A 16,234-nucleotide genomic window follows, 5' to 3' on the forward strand; every position below is an offset into this window, starting at 1 on the left:
AGGAATGAGAGCAGAAATGCTTTTCTTGTCCTCACCGCAAGCAGACACTTAGAAAAAACAAACTGTCTGAAGGACAGAGGCTTTTTAATTTCTTGTTTGATGACGGCCATGGAAAAGACAGCAATCATATTGCAGAAGAGAGCAACATGTGCAGTTGCTTGCTTTGGGTGAAGCATTCACCGACTAGCTGCCACTAACCCCTGGAGCCATGTCAGAGGTGACTCTTGCGTGGCTCGTTGGTCTAGGGGTATGATTCTCGCTTAGGGTGCGAGAGGTCCCGGGTTCAAATCCCGGACGAGCCCTTTTTAGAGCTAAACATACAAATCGTACTAAAAATGCACTATGCCTGACTATTTCTAGTAATACTCGGTGCATTGTTGCGCAACATATTCCTAACCTCAGAAGAAAAATGGATCATCGTGCTTTTTCTGCCTACCTGCTTAGTCTCAGTGTGTCCCAGGTGATGCTTTCCCAAGCTGTACTCGCAGACATTTAGGCATCAGATATTTGTCTGTCGATGCCTGCACAAGTAAATTTTGAATACGTCTAATTGCAAGCATGTTGGATGATATCTCTGAGGTTTTCACACTTGTTCTGCACATTCTGAGCCGCTGCTGATACAGCAGAATAGAAGTAGGGTGAAGCCTTGAGAGGAACTTTGCTTTAACAGTAGCAAGCAGCAAGGTCGTTTCTGTAGTGTAGTGGTCATCACGTTCACCTAACACGCGAAAGGTCCCCGGTTTGAGACCGGGCAGAAACACTGAGCGTTGGCTGCTTTTATGTGCACACTCTAAAACCTTATTATCTGAATGCAAGTTTAAGAAGAGGTGGTCTTTGAACACAGTGAGCCGTGGGAAACTTTCTTTACCTTTGCAAGACGAAACAAAGTTATCTGCATCCGTCATCTGGGGGTCGTTCTTGTGCCTATTTTTATTTTGTTTAAGCTATGTTGTATTGTTGGGGCCTTTACACCTGTGACATTGCTGTGAAGGTTGTAAGTGGAAACATTGGCAGGTGCAGATAGAAGAGTTAGACCTAAGCCCCCCTCATGAGCCGTCAGGATGGCCGAGTGGTCTAAGGCGCCAGACTCAAGAGAGCTTGATCTTCAGTGTAGCTGAGCCTTCTGGTCTCCTCATGGAGGCGTGGGTTCAAATCCCACTTCTGACAGGTCCCTTTTACACTCGTAAATCTTCCTGTTTTTTGCAGTGCGTTCCCGGCAAACACCACAATCTTTGCAGGAACCTGTAGCATGTGAAGAGAAATCCACCAACAATCAGGCTGGGCCCTCAATCACAATTCCATGGATTTCTGGAAATGACACCTCAGGCACACCTTCCATTAAATTTGCACTCCATGACAGTAACTGCCTTGCTGGGTTTCTAACTAAGCAGTTGATCCCATCATTTGTTGTGAGGCTCTCCTGCCACCTTTTGGGCAGAGAAGGCACTGTCCCTGCAAAAACACAGGCAGACATGTTCAACAGGGCTTCCTGGTTATGTGGGAGGAGCAGAATGCCATTGGTTCCCCCCTTGCAAATTCTAATTTACATAAGGAAGACAGAGAGGTAGCTGGGAGTAGGCACTGCACACGGGCATTGCACTCTCTCTTATGATTTGCAGCCAATTCTAGATTGAGGCAGGAGGAAAGGAGGTGACTCGCCCAACAATGGCTATACTGAGAAGTCAGCCACTCTGGGTCTCCCAGGTTAGTGTTTCAGGCCTGTGAGCCACTCATATAAATCTCGCCTGATCGAGCCTGATCGAGCGCTGAGCGAGCGCGTTTGAATCCAAATATCAAACCCCTCTTTCTCAGGCGCAGGAAATGGTGGGCCCTTCATTGCTTCTGGTGTGGAAGTCTATGGGGCAAGGGTCCAGGACTTGCAGAGGAGAACAATTGCCAGAAAGTGCTTGCTGTTCTCATCTGTGCCTTTTTTCTGCTCACTGGCTGATAGGAGATTGGCTGCCCCCTTTCTTGCTAGAGTGAAAAAACAACAACTTGAGAGAAAACATGACGTTGTGAGGCTCACTTAGAGGGAGACTAGCCAAATAGCCCTGCTTTTTTTCTGAAACACGCTTCAGAAATTGTTCAAAATGTCTCCTGGCCACTCAGGCTCGTTGGTCTAGGGGTATGATTCTCGCTTCGGGTGCGAGAGGTCCCGGGTTCAAATCCCGGACGAGCCCATGCTGTGGACATTTTCAGGATGCTTGTAATATAGGAGCATTTCTTCTTTTCAATGCTATAAGACGCTGTGTATGTCGAGAAAGTTCCTTACCCTGCACGCTATTTTCCACTTGTGGCGGGATAAAGGAGTGCAGGACTTCTTTGCAACTGCTTTTCTGGGCCAGACCAGCATGGTAGGAACATTACATGCATAGTGTTTTTCTAGTGTAATTTCAGGATATGGTTTCAAAATCGCCTCTTGGAATAAAAGTGGTCCTCATTCCTGTCTTCCAAAGAAATAGAGACCGGGTAAGGAGAGCCCAACTTTGAGCTTCAAGGACATTGGCCCTTAGTCTGTGCATTCCAGCCCAATACATGCCAACAAGATTCCTGAGTTAGTGTCTGTTTCTGTAGTGTAGTGGTTTTCACGTTCGCCTTACACGCGATAGGTCCTTGGTTCGAGACCGGGCAGAAACAGCGGTTTGCTGTTTTTAACAGTGTTTGCCTTTACTGGCTGACTTTATAGGAAAGCTGAGATAATAGAGGCTGTCTATCCCTCACCAACCTGACGTAGTGTGCTCCAGGGATCTCAGTGACAGCTCGAAAAGAGAAGTGACGATAGCTTGCGCCATTCGCTTGCTCGCCCTTTGCTCTGAAGGGTGGGCCTACTTCATGAAAGCAAGGAATGAGAGCAGAAATGCTTTTCTTGTCCTCACCGCAAGCAGACACTTAGAGAAAACAAACTGTCTGAAGGACAGAGGCTTTTTAATTTCTTGTTTGATGACGGCCATGGAAAAGACAGCAATCATATTGCAGAAGAGAGCAACATGTGCAGTTGCTTGCTTTGGGTGAAGCATTCACCGACTAGCTGCCACTAACCCCTGGAGCCATGTCAGAGGTGACTCTTGCGTGGCTCGTTGGTCTAGGGGTATGATTCTCGCTTAGGGTGCGAGAGGTCCCGGGTTCAAATCCCGGACGAGCCCTTTTTAGAGCTAAACATACAAATCGTACTAAAAATGCACTATGCCTGACTATTTCTAGTAATACTCGGTGCATTGTTGCACAACATATTCCTAACCTCAGAAGAAAAATGGATCATCGTGCTTTTTCTGCCTACCTGCTTAGTCTCAGTGTGTCCCAGGTGATGCTTTCCCAAGCTGTACTCGCAGACATTTAGGCATCAGATATTTGTCTGTCGATGCCTGCACAAGTAAATTTTGAATACGTCTAATTGCAAGCATGTTGGATGATATCTCTGAGGTTTTCACACTTGTTCTGCACATTCTGAGCCGCTGCTGATACAGCAGAATAGAAGTAGGGTGAAGCCTTGAGAGGAACTTTGCTTTAACAGTAGCAAGCAGCAAGGTCGTTTCTGTAGTGTAGTGGTCATCACGTTCACCTAACACGCGAAAGGTCCCCGGTTTGAGACCGGGCAGAAACACTGAGCGTTGGCTGCTTTTATGTGCACACTCTAAAACCTTATTATCTGAATGCAAGTTTAAGAAGAGGTGGTCTTTGAACACAGTGAGCCGTGGGAAACTTTCTTTACCTTTGCAAGACGAAACAAAGTTATCTGCATCCGTCATCTGGGGGTCGTTCTTGTGCCTATTTTTATTTTGTTTAAGCTATGTTGTATTGTTGGGGCCTTTACACCTGTGACATTGCTGTGAAGGTTGTAAGTGGAAACATTGGCAGGTGCAGATAGAAGAGTTAGACCTAAGCCCCCCTCATGAGCCGTCAGGATGGCCGAGTGGTCTAAGGCGCCAGACTCAAGAGTGCTTGATTTTCAATGTAGCTGAGCCTTCTGGTCTCCTCATGGAGGCGTGGGTTCAAATCCCACTTCTGACAGGTCCCTTTTACACCCGTAAATCTTCCTGTTTTTTGCAGTGCGTTCCCGGCAAACACCACAATCTTTGCAGGAACCTGTAGCATGTGAAGAGAAATCCACCAACAATCAGGCTGGGCCCTCAATCACAATTCCATGGATTTCTGGAAATGACACCTCAGGCACACCTTCCATTAAATTTGCACTCCATGACAGTAACTGCCTTGCTGGGTTTCTAACTAAGCAGTTGATCCCATCATTTGTTGTGAGGCTCTCCTGCCACCTTTTGGGCAGAGAAGGCACTGTCCCTGCAAAAACACAGGCAGACATGTTCAACAGGGCTTCCTGGTTATGTGGGAGGAGCAGAATGCCATTGGTTCCCCCCTTGCAAATTCTAATTTACATAAGGAAGACAGAGAGGTAGCTGGGAGTAGGCACTGCACACGGGCATTGCACTCTCTCTTATGATTTGCAGCCAATTCTAGATTGAGGCAGGAGGAAAGGAGGTGACTCGCCCAACAATGGCTATACTGAGAAGTCAGCCACTCTGGGTCTCCCAGGTTAGTGTTTCAGGCCTGTGAGCCACTCATATAAATCTCGCCTGATCGAGCCTGATCGAGCGCTGAGCGAGCGCGTTTGAATCCAAATATCAAACCCCTCTTTCTCAGGCGCAGGAAATGGTGGGCCCTTCATTGCTTCTGGTGTGGAAGTCTATGGGGCAAGGGTCCAGGACTTGCAGAGGAGAACAATTGCCAGAAAGTGCTTGCTGTTCTCATCTGTGCCTTTTTTCTGCTCACTGGCTGATAGGAGATTGGCTGCCCCCTTTCTTGCTAGAGTGAAAAAACAACAACTTGAGAGAAAACATGACGTTGTGAGGCTCACTTAGAGGGAGACTAGCCAAATAGCCCTGCTTTTTTTCTGAAAGACGCTTCAGAAATTGTTCAAAATGTCTCCTGGCCACTCAGGCTCGTTGGTCTAGGGGTATGATTCTCGCTTCGGGTGCGAGAGGTCCCGGGTTCAAATCCCGGACGAGCCCATGCTGTGGACATTTTCAGGATGCTTGTAATATAGGAGCATTTCTTCTTTTCAATGCTATAAGACGCTGTGTATGTCGAGAAAGTTCCTTACCCTGCACGCTATTTTCCACTTGTGGCGGGATAAAGGAGTGCAGGACTTCTTTGCAACTGCTTTTCTGGGCCAGACAAGCATGGTAGGAACATTACATGCATAGTGTTTTTCTAGTGTAATTTCAGGATATGGTTTCAAAATCGCCTCTTGGAATAAAAGTGGTCCTCATTCCTGTCTTCCAAAGAAATAGAGACCGGGTAAGGAGAGCCCAACTTTGAGCTTCAAGGACATTGGCCCTTAGTCTGTGCATTCCAGCCCAATACATGCCAACAAGATTCCTGAGTTAGTGTCTGTTTCTGTAGTGTAGTGGTTATCACGTTTGCCTTACACGCGAAAGGTCCCTGGTTCGAGACCGGGCAGAAACAGCGGTTTGCTGTTTTTAACAGTGTTTGCCTTTACTTGCTGACTTTATAGGAAAGCTGAGATAATAGAGGCTGTCTATCCCTCACCAACCTGACGTAGTGTGCTCCAGGGATCTCAGTGACAGCTCGAAAAGAGAAGTGACGATAGCTTGCGCCATTCGCTTGCTCGCCCTTTGCTCTGAAGGGTGGGCCTACTTCATGAAAGCAAGGAATGAGAGCAGAAATGCTTTTCTTGTCCTCACCGCAAGCAGACACTTAGAAAAAACAAACTGTCTGAAGGACAGAGGCTTTTTAATTTCTTGTTTGATGACGGCCATGGAAAAGACAGCAATCATATTGCAGAAGAGAGCAACATGTGCAGTTGCTTGCTTTGGGTGAAGCATTCACCGACTAGCTGCCACTAACCCCTGGAGCCATGTCAGAGGTGACTCTTGCGTGGCTCGTTGGTCTAGGGGTATGATTCTCGCTTAGGGTGCGAGAGGTCCCGGGTTCAAATCCCGGACGAGCCCTTTTTAGAGCTAAACATACAAATCGTACTAAAAATGCACTATGCCTGACTATTTCTAGTAATACTCGGTGCATTGTTGCGCAACATATTCCTAACCTCAGAAGAAAAATGGATCACCGTGCTTTTTCTGCCTACCTGCTTAGTCTCAGTGTGTCCCAGGTGATGCTTTCCCAAGCTGTACTCGCAGACATTTAGGCATCAGATATTTGTCTGTCAATGCCTGCACAAGTAAATTTTGAATACGTCTAATTGCAAGCATGTTGGATGATATCTCTGAGGTTTTCACACTTGTTCTGCACATTCTGAGCCGCTGCTGATACAGCAGAATAGAAGTAGGGTGAAGCCTTGAGAGGAACTTTGCTTTAACAGTAGCAAGCAGCAAGGTCGTTTCTGTAGTGTAGTGGTCATCACGTTCGCCTAACACGCGAAAGGTCCTCGGTTCGAGACCGGGCAGAAACACTGAGCGTTGGCTGCTTTTATGTGCACACTCTAAAACCTTATTATCTGAATGCAAGTTTAAGAAGAGGTGGTCTTTGAACACAGTGAGCCGTGGGAAACTTTCTTTACCTTTGCAAGACGAAACAAAGTTATCTGCATCCTTCATCTGGGGGTCGTTCTTGTGCCTATTTTTATTTTGTTTAAGCTATGTTGTATTGTTGGGGCCTTTACACCTGTGACATTGCTGTGAAGGTTGTAAGTGGAAACATTGGCAGGTGCAGATAGAAGAGTTAGACCTAAGCCCCCCTCATGAGACGTCAGGATGGCCGAGTGGTCTAAGGCGCCAGACTCAAGAGAACTTGATCTTCAGTGTAGCAGAGCCTTCTGGTCTCCTCATGGAGGCGTGGGTTCAAATCCCACTTCTGACAGGTCCCTTTTACACCTGTAAATCTTCCTGTTTTTTGCAGTGCGTTCCCGGCAAACACCACAATCTTTGCAGGAACCTGTAGCATGTGAAGAGAAATCCACCAACAATCAGGCTGGGCCCTCAATCACAATTCCATGGATTTCTGGAAATGACACCTCAGGCACACCTTCCATTAAATTTGCACTCCATCACAGTAACTGCCTTGCTGGGTTTCTAACTAAGCAGTTGATCCCATCATTTGTTGTGAGGCTCTCCTGCCACCTTTTGGGCAGAGAAGGCACTGTCCCTGCAAAAACACAGGCAGACATGTTCAACAGGGCTTCCTGGTTTTGTGGGAGGAGCAGAATGCCATTGGTCCCCCCTTGCAAATTCTAATTTACATAAGGAAGACAGAGAGGTAGCTGGGAGTAGGCACTGCACACGGGCATTGCACTCTCTCTTATGATTTGCAGCCAATTCTAGATTGAGGCAGGAGGAAAGGAGGTGACTCGCCCAACAATGGCTATACTGAGAAGTCAGCCACTCTGGGTCTCCCAGGTTAGTGTTTCAGGCCTGTGAGCCACTCATATAAATCTCGCCTGATCGAGCCTGATCGAGCGCTGAGCGAGCGCGTTTGAATCCAAATATCAAACCCCTCTTTCTCAGGCGCAGGAAATGGTGGGCCCTTCATTGCTTCTGGTGTGGAAGTCTATGGGGCAAGGGTCCAGGACTTGCAGAGGAGAACAATTGCCAGAAAGTGCTTGCTGTTCTCATCTGTGCCTTTTTTCTGCTCACTGGCTGATAGGAGATTGGCTGCCCCCTTTCTTGCTAGAGTGAAAAAACAACAACTTGAGAGAAAACATGACGTTGTGAGGCTCACTTAGAGGGAGACTAGCCAAATAGCCCTGCTTTTTTTCTGAAAGACGCTTCAGAAATTGTTCAAAATGTCTCCTGGCCACTCAGGCTCGTTGGTCTAGGGGTATGATTCTCGCTTCGGGTGCGAGAGGTGCCGGGTTCAAATCCCGGACGAGCCCATGCTGTGGACATTTTCAGGATGCTTGTAATATAGGAGCATTTCTTCTTTTCAATGCTATAAGACGCTGTGTATGTCGAGAAAGTTCCTTACCCTGCACGCTATTTTCCACTTGTGGCGGGATAAAGGAGTGCAGGACTTCTTTGCAACTGCTTTTCTGGGCCAGACAAGCATGGTAGGAACATTACATGCATAGTGTTTTTCTAGTGTAATTTCAGGATATGGTTTCAAAATCGCCTCTTGGAATAAAAGTGGTCCTCATTCCTGTCTTCCAAAGAAATAGAGACCGGGTAAGGAGAGCCCAACTTTGAGCTTCAAGGACATTGGCCCTTAGTCTGTGCATTCCAGCCCAATACATGCCAACAAGATTCCTGAGTTAGTGTCTGTTTCTGTAGTGTAGTGGTTATCACGTTCGCCTTACACGCGAAAGGTCCCTGGTTCGAGACCGGGCAGAAACAGCGGTTTGCTGTTTTTAACAGTGTTTGCCTTTACTTGCTGACTTTATAGGAAAGCTGAGATAATAGAGGCTGTCTATCCCTCACCAACCTGACGTAGTGTGCTCCAGGGATCTCAGTGACAGCTCGAAAAGAGAAGTGACGATAGCTTGCGCCATTCGCTTGCTCGCCCTTTGCTCTGAAGGGTGGGCCTACTTCATGAAAGCAAGGAATTAGAGCAGAAATGCTTTTCTTGTCCTCACCGCAAGCAGACACTTAGAAAAAACAAACTGTCTGAAGGACAGAGGCTTTTTAATTTCTTGTTTGATGACGGCCATGGAAAAGACAGCAATCATATTGCAGAAGAGAGCAACATGTGCAGTTGCTTGCTTTGGGTGAAGCATTCACCGACTAGCTGCCACTAACCCCTGGAGCCATGTCAGAGGTGACTCTTGCGTGGCTCGTTGGTCTAGGGGTATGATTCTCGCTTAGGGTGCGAGAGGTCCCGGGTTCAAATCCCGGACGAGCCCTTTTTAGAGCTAAACATACAAATCGTACTAAAAATGCACTATGCCTGACTATTTCTAGTAATACTCGGTGCATTGTTGCGCAACATATTCCTAACCTCAGAAGAAAAATGGATCACCGTGCATTTTCTGCCTACCTGCTTAGTCTCAGTGTGTCCCAGGTGATGCTTTCCCAAGCTGTACTCGCAGACATTTAGGCATCAGATATTTGTCTGTCGATGCCTGCACAAGTAAATTTTGAATACGTCTAATTGCAAGCATGTTGGATGATATCTCTGAGGTTTTCACACTTGTTCTGCACATTCTGAGCCGCTGCTGATACAGCAGAATAGAAGTAGGGTGAAGCCTTGAGAGGAACTTTGCTTTAACAGTAACAAGCAGCAAGGTCGTTTCTGTAGTGTAGTGGTCATCACGTTCGCCTAACACGCGAAAGGTCCCTGGTTTGAGACCGGGCAGAAACACTGAGCGTTGGCTGCTTTTATGTGCACACTCTAAAACCTTATTATCTGAATGCAAGTTTAAGAAGAGGTGGTCTTTGAACACAGTGAGCCGTGGGAAACTTTCTTTACCTTTGCAAGACGAAACAAAGTTATCTGCATCCGTCATCTGGGGGTCGTTCTTGTGCCTATTTTTATTTTGTTTAAGCTATGTTGTATTGTTGGGGCCTTTACACCTGTGACATTGCTGTGAAGGTTGTAAGTGGAAACATTGGCAGGTGCAGATAGAAGAGTTAGACCTAAGCCCCCCTCATGAGCCGTCAGGATGGCCGAGTGGTCTAAGGCGCCAGACTCAAGAGAGCTTGATCTTCAGTGTAGCTGAGCCTTCTGGTCTCCTCATGGAGGCGTGGGTTCAAATCCCACTTCTGACAGGTCCCTTTTACACCCGTAAATCTTCCTGTTTTTTGCAGTGCGTTCCCGGCAAACACCACAATCTTTGCAGGAACCTGTAGCATGTGAAGAGAAATCCACCAACAATCAGGCTGGGCCCTCAATCACAATTCCATGGATTTCTGGAAATGACACCTCAGGCACACCTTCCATTAAATTTGCACTCCATCACAGTAACTGCCTTGCTGGGTTTCTAACTAAGCAGTTGATCCCATCATTTGTTGTGAGGCTCTCCTGCCACCTTTTGGGCAGAGAAGGCACTGTCCCTGCAAAAACACAGGCAGACATGTTCAACAGGGCTTCCTGGTTATGTGGGAGGAGCAGAATGCCATTGGTTCCCCCCTTGCAAATTCTAATTTACATAAGGAAGACAGAGAGGTAGCTGGGAGTAGGCACTGCACACGGGCATTGCACTCTCTCTTATGATTTGCAGCCAATTCTAGATTGAGGCAGGAGGAAAGGAGGTGACTCGCCCAACAATGGCTATACTGAGAAGTCAGCCACTCTGGGTCTCCCAGGTTAGTGTTTCAGGCCTGTGAGCCACTCATATAAATCTCGCCTGATCGAGCCTGATCGAGTGCTGAGCGAGCGCGTTTGAATCCAAATATCAAACCCCTCCTTCTCAGGCGCAGGAAATGGTGGGCCCTTCATTGCTTCTGGTGTGGAAGTCTATGGGGCAAGGGTCCAGGACTTGCAGAGGAGAACAATTGCCAGAAAGTGCTTGCTGTTCTCATCTGTGCCTTTTTTCTGCTCACTGGCTGATAGGAGATTGGCTGCCCCCTTTCTTGCTAGAGAGAAAAAACAACAACTTGAGAGAAAACATGACGTTGTGAGGCTCACTTAGAGGGAGACTAGCCAAATAGCCCTGCTTTTTTTCTGAAAGACGCTTCAGAAATTGTTCAAAATGTCTCCTGGCCACTCAGGCTCGTTGGTCTAGGGGTATGATTCTCGCTTCGGGTGCGAGAGGTCCCGGGTTCAAATCCCGGACGAGCCCATGCTGTGGACATTTTCAGGATGCTTGTAATATAGGAGCATTTCTTCTTTTCAATGCTATAAGACGCTGTGTATGTCGAGAAAGTTCCTTACCCTGCACGCTATTTTCCACTTGTGGCGGGATAAAGGAGTGCAGGACTTCTTTGCAACTGCTTTTCTGGGCCAGACAAGCATGGTAGGAACATTACATGCATAGTGTTTTTCTAGTGTAATTTCAGGATATGGTTTCAAAATCGCCTCTTGGAATAAAAGTGGTCCTCATTCCTGTCTTCCAAAGAAATAGAGACCGGGTAAGGAGAGCCCAACTTTGAGCTTCAAGGACATTGGCCCTTAGTCTGTGCATTCCAGCCCAATACATGCCAACAAGATTCCTGAGTTAGTGTCTGTTTCTGTAGTGTAGTGGTTATCACGTTCGCCTTACACGCGAAAGGTCCCTGGTTCGAGACCGGGCAGAAACAGCGGTTTGCTGTTTTTAACAGTGTTTGCCTTTACTTGCTGACTTTATAGGAAAGCTGAGATAATAGAGGCTGTCTATCCCTCACCAACCTGACGTAGTGTGCTCCAGGGATCTCAGTGACAGCTCGAAAAGAGAAGTGACGATAGCTTGCGCCATTCGCTTGCTCGCCCTTTGCTCTGAAGGGTGGGCCTACTTCATGAAAGCAAGGAATGAGAGCAGAAATGCTTTTCTTGTCCTCACCGCAAGCAGACACTTAGAGAAAACAAACTGTCTGAAGGACAGAGGCTTTTTAATTTCTTGTTTGATGACGGCCATGGAAAAGACAGCAATCATATTGCAGAAGAGAGCAACATGTGCAGTTGCTTGCTTTGGGTGAAGCATTCACCGACTAGCTGCCACTAACCCCTGGAGCCATGTCAGAGGTGACTCTTGCGTGGCTCGTTGGTCTAGGGGTATGATTCTCGCTTAGGGTGCGAGAGGTCCCGGGTTCAAATCCCGGACGAGCCCTTTTTAGAGCTAAACATACAAATCGTACTAAAAATGCACTATGCCTGACTATTTCTAGTAATACTCGGTGCATTGTTGCGCAACATATTCCTAACCTCAGAAGAAAAATGGATCATCGTGCTTTTTCTGCCTACCTGCTTAGTCTCAGTGTGTCCCAGGTGATGCTTTCCCAAGCTGTACTCGCAGACATTTAGGCATCAGATATTTGTCTGTCGATGCCTGCACAAGTAAATTTTGAATACGTCTAATTGCAAGCATGTTGGATGATATCTCTGAGGTTTTCACACTTGTTCTGCACATTCTGAGCCGCTGCTGATACAGCAGAATAGAAGTAGGGTGAAGCCTTGAGAGGAACTTTGCTTTAACAGTAGCAAGCAGCAAGGTCGTTTCTGTAGTGTAGTGGTCATCACGTTCGCCTAACACGCGAAAGGTCCCCGGTTTGAGACCGGGCAGAAACACTGAGCGTTGGCTGCTTTTATGTGCACACTCTAAAACCTTATTATCTGAATGCAAGTTTAAGAAGAGGTGGTCTTTGAACACAGTGAGCCGTGGGAAACTTTCTTTACCTTTGCAAGACGAAACAAAGTTATCTGCATCCGTCATCTGGGGGTCGTTCTTGTGCCTATTTTTATTTTGTTTAAGCTATGTTGTATTGTTGGGGCCTTTACACCTGTGACATTGCTGTGAAGGTTGTAAGTGGAAACATTGGCAGGTGCAGATAGAAGAGTTAGACCTAAGCCCCCCTCATGAGACGTCAGGATGGCCGAGTGGTCTAAGGCGCCAGACTCAAGAGAGCTTGATCTTCAGTGTAGCTGAGCCTTCTGGTCTCCTCATGGAGGCGTGGGTTCAAATCCCACTTCTGACAGGTCCCTTTTACACCCGTAAATCTTCCTGTTTTTTGCAGTGCGTTCCCGGCAAACACCACAATCTTTGCAGGAACCTGTAGCATGTGAAGAGAAATCCACCAACAATCAGGCTGGGCCCTCAATCACAATTCCATGGATTTCTGGAAATGACACCTCAGGCACACCTTCCATTAAATTTGCACTCCATCACAGTAACTGCCTTGCTGGGTTTCTAACTAAGCAGTTGATCCCATCATTTGTTGTGAGGCTCTCCTGCCACCTTTTGGGCAGAGAAGGCACTGTCCCTGCAAAAACACAGGCAGACATGTTCAACAGGGCTTCCTGGTTATGTGGGAGGAGCAGAATGCCATTGGTTCCCCCCTTGCAAATTCTAATTTACATAAGGAAGACAGAGAGGTAGCTGGGAGTAGGCACTGCACACGGGCATTGCACTCTCTCTTATGATTTGCAGCCAATTCTAGATTGAGGCAGGAGGAAAGGAGGTGACTCGCCCAACAATGGCTATACTGAGAAGTCAGCCACTCTGGGTCTCCCAGGTGAGTGTTTCAGGCCTGTGAGCCACTCATATAAATCTCGCCTGATCGAGCGCTGAGCGAGCGCGTTTGAATCCAAATATCAAACCCCTCTTTCTCAGGCGCAGGAAATGGTGGGCCCTTCATTGCTTCTGGTGTGGAAGTCTATGGGGCAAGGGTCCAGGACTTGCAGAGGAGAACAATTGCCAGAAAGTGCTTGCTGTTCTCATCTGTGCCTTTTTTCTGCTCACTGGCTGATAGGAGATTGGCTGCCCCCTTTCTTGCTAGAGTGAAAAAACAACAACTTGAGAGAAAACATGACGTTGTGAGGCTCACTTAGAGGGAGACTAGCCAAATAGCCCTGCTTTTTTTCTGAAAGACGCTTCAGAAATTGTTCAAAATGTCTCCTGGCCACTCAGGCTCGTTGGTCTAGGGGTATGATTCTCGCTTCGGGTGCGAGAGGTCCCGGGTTCAAATCCCGGAAGAGCCCATGCTGTGGACATTTTCAGGATGCTTGTAATATAGGAGCATTTCTTCTTTTCAATGCTATAAGACGCTGTGTATGTCGAGAAAGTTCCTTACCCTGCACGCTATTTTCCACTTGTGGCGGGATAAAGGAGTGCAGGACTTCTTTGCAACTGCTTTTCTGGGCCAGACCAGCATGGTAGGAACATTACATGCATAGTGTTTTTCTAGTGTAATTTCAGGATATGGTTTCAAAATCGCCTCTTGGAATAAAAGTGGTCCTCATTCCTGTCTTCCAAAGAAATAGAGACCGGGTAAGGAGAGCCCAACTTTGAGCTTCAAGGACATTGGCCCTTAGTCTGTGCATTCCAGCCCAATACATGCCAACAAGATTCCTGAGTTAGTGTCTGTTTCTGTAGTGTAGTGGTTTTCACGTTCGCCTTACACGCGAAAGGTCCTTGGTTCGAGACCGGGCAGAAACAGCGGTTTGCTGTTTTTAACAGTGTTTGCCTTTACTGGCTGACTTTATAGGAAAGCTGAGATAATAGAGGCTGTCTATCCCTCACCAACCTGACGTAGTGTGCTCCAGGGATCTCAGTGACAGCTCGAAAAGAGAAGTGACGATAGCTTGCGCCATTCGCTTGCTCGCCCTTTGCTCTGAAGGGTGGGCCTACTTCATGAAAGCAAGGAATGAGAGCAGAAATGCTTTTCTTGTCCTCACCGCAAGCAGACACTTAGAGAAAACAAACTGTCTGAAGGACAGAGGCTTTTTAATTTCTTGTTTGATGACGGCCATGGAAAAGACAGCAATCATATTGCAGAAGAGAGCAACATGTGCAGTTGCTTGCTTTGGGTGAAGCATTCACCGACTAGCTGCCACTAACCCCTGGAGCCATGTCAGAGGTGACTCTTGCGTGGCTCGTTGGTCTAGGGGTATGATTCTCGCTTAGGGTGCGAGAGGTCCCGGGTTCAACTCCCGGACGAGCCCTTTTTAGAGCTAAACATACAAATCGTACTAAAAATGCACTATGCCTGACTATTTCTAGTAATACTCGGTGCATTGTTGCGCAACATATTCCTAACCTCAGAAGAAAAATGGATCATCGTGCTTTTTCTGCCTACCTGCTTAGTCTCAGTGTGTCCCAGGTGATGCTTTCCCAAGCTGTACTCGCAGACATTTAGGCATCAGATATTTGTCTGTCGATGCCTGCACAAGTAAATTTTGAATACGTCTAATTGCAAGCATGTTGGATGATATCTCTGAGGTTTTCACACTTGTTCTGCACATTCTGAGCCGCTGCTGATACAGCAGAATAGAAGTAGGGTGAAGCCTTGAGAGGAACTTTGCTTTAACAGTAGCAAGCAGCAAGGTCGTTTCTGTAGTGTAGTGGTCATCACGTTCGCCTAACACGCGAAAGGTCCCCGGTTCGAGACCGGGCAGAAACACTGAGCGTTGGCTGCTTTTATGTGCACTCTCTAAAACCTTATTATCTGAATGCAAGTTTAAGAAGAGGTGGTCTTTGAACACAGTGAGCCGTGGGAAACTTTCTTTACCTTTGCAAGACGAAACAAAGTTATCTGCATCCGTCATCTGGGGGTCGTTCTTGTGCCTATTTTTATTTTGTTTAAGCTATGTTGTATTGTTGGGGCCTTTACACCTGTGACATTGCTGTGAAGGTTGTAAGTGGAAACATTGGCAGGTGCAGATAGAAGAGTTAGACCTAAGCCCCCCTCATGAGCCGTCAGGATGGCCGAGTGGTCTAAGGCGCCAGACTCAAGAGAGCTTGATCTTCAGTGTAGCTGAGCCTTCTGGTCTCCTCATGGAGGCGTGGGTTCAAATCCCACTTCTGACAGGTCCCTTTTACACCCGTAAATCTTCCTGTTTTTTGCAGTGCGTTCCCGGCAAACACCACAATCTTTGCAGGAACCTGTAGCATGTGAAGAGAAATCCACCAACAATCAGGCTGGGCCCTCAATCACAATTCCATGGATTTCTGGAAATGACACCTCAGGCACACCTTCCATTAAATTTGCACTCCATCACAGTAACTGCCTTGCTGGGTTTCTAACTAAGCAGTTGATCCCATCATTTGTTGTGAGGCTCTCCTGCCACCTTTTGGGCAGAGAAGGCACTGTCCCTGCAAAAACACAGGCAGACATGTTCAACAGGGCTTCCTGGTTATGTGGGAGGAGCAGAATGCCATTGGTTCCCCCCTTGCAAATTCTAATTTACATAAGGAAGACAGAGAGGTAGCTGGGAGTAGGCACTGCACACGGGCATTGCACTCTCTCTTATGATTTGCAGCCAATTCTAGATTGAGGCAGGAGGAAAGGAGGTGACTCGCCCAACAATGGCTATACTGAGAAGTCAGCCACTCTGGGTCTCCCAGGTGAGTGTTTCAGGCCTGTGAGCCACTCATATAAATCTCGCCTGATCGAGCCTGATCGAGCGCTGAGCGAGCGCGTTTGAATCCAAATATCAAACCCCTCTTTCTCAGGCGCAGGAAATGGTGGGCCCTTCATTGCTTCTGGTGTGGAAGTCTATGGGGCAAGGGTCCAGGACTTGCAGAGGAGAACAATTGCCAGAAAGTGCTTGCTGTTCTCATCTGTGCCTTTTTTCTGCTCACTGGCTGATAGGAGATTGGCTGCCCCCTTTCTTGCTAGAGTGAAAAAACAACAACTTGAGAGAAAACATGACGTTGTGAGGCTCACTTAGAGGGAGACTA

The 16,234-nt window shown here is 47.2% G+C and overlaps 28 non-coding genes across 28 annotated transcripts; all 28 read left to right on the plus strand.

Moving 5' to 3' along the window:
- The first annotated feature begins 230 nt into the window (after positions 1–230).
- TRNAP-AGG (transfer RNA proline (anticodon AGG)) lies at positions 231–302 on the plus strand. The gene has a single exon. It is a non-coding gene; the product is annotated as a tRNA-Pro (tRNA).
- A 385-nt stretch (positions 303–687) lies between these two features.
- Positions 688–760, plus strand: TRNAV-AAC (transfer RNA valine (anticodon AAC)). The gene has a single exon. It is a non-coding gene; the product is annotated as a tRNA-Val (tRNA).
- A 295-nt stretch (positions 761–1,055) lies between these two features.
- TRNAL-CAA (transfer RNA leucine (anticodon CAA)) lies at positions 1,056–1,167 on the plus strand. Its single transcript has 2 exons — positions 1,056–1,093; positions 1,122–1,167. It is a non-coding gene; the product is annotated as a tRNA-Leu (tRNA).
- Positions 1,168–2,108: 941 nt separating this feature from the next.
- Positions 2,109–2,180, plus strand: TRNAP-CGG (transfer RNA proline (anticodon CGG)). Its single transcript has one exon. It is a non-coding gene; the product is annotated as a tRNA-Pro (tRNA).
- A 384-nt stretch (positions 2,181–2,564) lies between these two features.
- On the plus strand, positions 2,565–2,637 carry TRNAV-UAC (transfer RNA valine (anticodon UAC)). The gene has a single exon. It is a non-coding gene; the product is annotated as a tRNA-Val (tRNA).
- Positions 2,638–3,071: 434 nt separating this feature from the next.
- Positions 3,072–3,143, plus strand: TRNAP-AGG (transfer RNA proline (anticodon AGG)). The gene has a single exon. It is a non-coding gene; the product is annotated as a tRNA-Pro (tRNA).
- Positions 3,144–3,528: 385 nt separating this feature from the next.
- Positions 3,529–3,601, plus strand: TRNAV-AAC (transfer RNA valine (anticodon AAC)). Its single transcript has one exon. It is a non-coding gene; the product is annotated as a tRNA-Val (tRNA).
- Positions 3,602–3,896: 295 nt separating this feature from the next.
- On the plus strand, positions 3,897–4,008 carry TRNAL-CAA (transfer RNA leucine (anticodon CAA)). Its single transcript has 2 exons — positions 3,897–3,934; positions 3,963–4,008. It is a non-coding gene; the product is annotated as a tRNA-Leu (tRNA).
- A 941-nt stretch (positions 4,009–4,949) lies between these two features.
- TRNAP-CGG (transfer RNA proline (anticodon CGG)) lies at positions 4,950–5,021 on the plus strand. Its single transcript has one exon. It is a non-coding gene; the product is annotated as a tRNA-Pro (tRNA).
- A 384-nt stretch (positions 5,022–5,405) lies between these two features.
- Positions 5,406–5,478, plus strand: TRNAV-UAC (transfer RNA valine (anticodon UAC)). Its single transcript has one exon. It is a non-coding gene; the product is annotated as a tRNA-Val (tRNA).
- Positions 5,479–5,912: 434 nt separating this feature from the next.
- On the plus strand, positions 5,913–5,984 carry TRNAP-AGG (transfer RNA proline (anticodon AGG)). Its single transcript has one exon. It is a non-coding gene; the product is annotated as a tRNA-Pro (tRNA).
- A 385-nt stretch (positions 5,985–6,369) lies between these two features.
- Positions 6,370–6,442, plus strand: TRNAV-AAC (transfer RNA valine (anticodon AAC)). Its single transcript has one exon. It is a non-coding gene; the product is annotated as a tRNA-Val (tRNA).
- A 295-nt stretch (positions 6,443–6,737) lies between these two features.
- TRNAL-CAA (transfer RNA leucine (anticodon CAA)) lies at positions 6,738–6,849 on the plus strand. The gene is made up of 2 exons: positions 6,738–6,775; positions 6,804–6,849. It is a non-coding gene; the product is annotated as a tRNA-Leu (tRNA).
- A 940-nt stretch (positions 6,850–7,789) lies between these two features.
- TRNAP-CGG (transfer RNA proline (anticodon CGG)) lies at positions 7,790–7,861 on the plus strand. The gene has a single exon. It is a non-coding gene; the product is annotated as a tRNA-Pro (tRNA).
- Positions 7,862–8,245: 384 nt separating this feature from the next.
- On the plus strand, positions 8,246–8,318 carry TRNAV-UAC (transfer RNA valine (anticodon UAC)). The gene has a single exon. It is a non-coding gene; the product is annotated as a tRNA-Val (tRNA).
- A 434-nt stretch (positions 8,319–8,752) lies between these two features.
- TRNAP-AGG (transfer RNA proline (anticodon AGG)) lies at positions 8,753–8,824 on the plus strand. Its single transcript has one exon. It is a non-coding gene; the product is annotated as a tRNA-Pro (tRNA).
- A 385-nt stretch (positions 8,825–9,209) lies between these two features.
- On the plus strand, positions 9,210–9,282 carry TRNAV-AAC (transfer RNA valine (anticodon AAC)). Its single transcript has one exon. It is a non-coding gene; the product is annotated as a tRNA-Val (tRNA).
- A 295-nt stretch (positions 9,283–9,577) lies between these two features.
- TRNAL-CAA (transfer RNA leucine (anticodon CAA)) lies at positions 9,578–9,689 on the plus strand. The gene is made up of 2 exons: positions 9,578–9,615; positions 9,644–9,689. It is a non-coding gene; the product is annotated as a tRNA-Leu (tRNA).
- A 941-nt stretch (positions 9,690–10,630) lies between these two features.
- Positions 10,631–10,702, plus strand: TRNAP-CGG (transfer RNA proline (anticodon CGG)). The gene has a single exon. It is a non-coding gene; the product is annotated as a tRNA-Pro (tRNA).
- A 384-nt stretch (positions 10,703–11,086) lies between these two features.
- Positions 11,087–11,159, plus strand: TRNAV-UAC (transfer RNA valine (anticodon UAC)). The gene has a single exon. It is a non-coding gene; the product is annotated as a tRNA-Val (tRNA).
- A 434-nt stretch (positions 11,160–11,593) lies between these two features.
- On the plus strand, positions 11,594–11,665 carry TRNAP-AGG (transfer RNA proline (anticodon AGG)). Its single transcript has one exon. It is a non-coding gene; the product is annotated as a tRNA-Pro (tRNA).
- A 385-nt stretch (positions 11,666–12,050) lies between these two features.
- TRNAV-AAC (transfer RNA valine (anticodon AAC)) lies at positions 12,051–12,123 on the plus strand. Its single transcript has one exon. It is a non-coding gene; the product is annotated as a tRNA-Val (tRNA).
- Positions 12,124–12,418: 295 nt separating this feature from the next.
- Positions 12,419–12,530, plus strand: TRNAL-CAA (transfer RNA leucine (anticodon CAA)). Its single transcript has 2 exons — positions 12,419–12,456; positions 12,485–12,530. It is a non-coding gene; the product is annotated as a tRNA-Leu (tRNA).
- A 931-nt stretch (positions 12,531–13,461) lies between these two features.
- Positions 13,462–13,533, plus strand: TRNAP-CGG (transfer RNA proline (anticodon CGG)). The gene has a single exon. It is a non-coding gene; the product is annotated as a tRNA-Pro (tRNA).
- Positions 13,534–13,917: 384 nt separating this feature from the next.
- On the plus strand, positions 13,918–13,990 carry TRNAV-UAC (transfer RNA valine (anticodon UAC)). Its single transcript has one exon. It is a non-coding gene; the product is annotated as a tRNA-Val (tRNA).
- A 434-nt stretch (positions 13,991–14,424) lies between these two features.
- Positions 14,425–14,496, plus strand: TRNAP-AGG (transfer RNA proline (anticodon AGG)). The gene has a single exon. It is a non-coding gene; the product is annotated as a tRNA-Pro (tRNA).
- Positions 14,497–14,881: 385 nt separating this feature from the next.
- On the plus strand, positions 14,882–14,954 carry TRNAV-AAC (transfer RNA valine (anticodon AAC)). Its single transcript has one exon. It is a non-coding gene; the product is annotated as a tRNA-Val (tRNA).
- A 295-nt stretch (positions 14,955–15,249) lies between these two features.
- Positions 15,250–15,361, plus strand: TRNAL-CAA (transfer RNA leucine (anticodon CAA)). Its single transcript has 2 exons — positions 15,250–15,287; positions 15,316–15,361. It is a non-coding gene; the product is annotated as a tRNA-Leu (tRNA).
- Positions 15,362–16,234: the final 873 nt, after the last annotated feature.

The sequence above is a fragment of the Lissotriton helveticus genome, chromosome 10, assembly GCF_964261635.1.
Source record: "Lissotriton helveticus chromosome 10, aLisHel1.1, whole genome shotgun sequence".
Taxonomy (NCBI): Eukaryota; Metazoa; Chordata; class Amphibia; order Caudata; family Salamandridae; genus Lissotriton; species Lissotriton helveticus.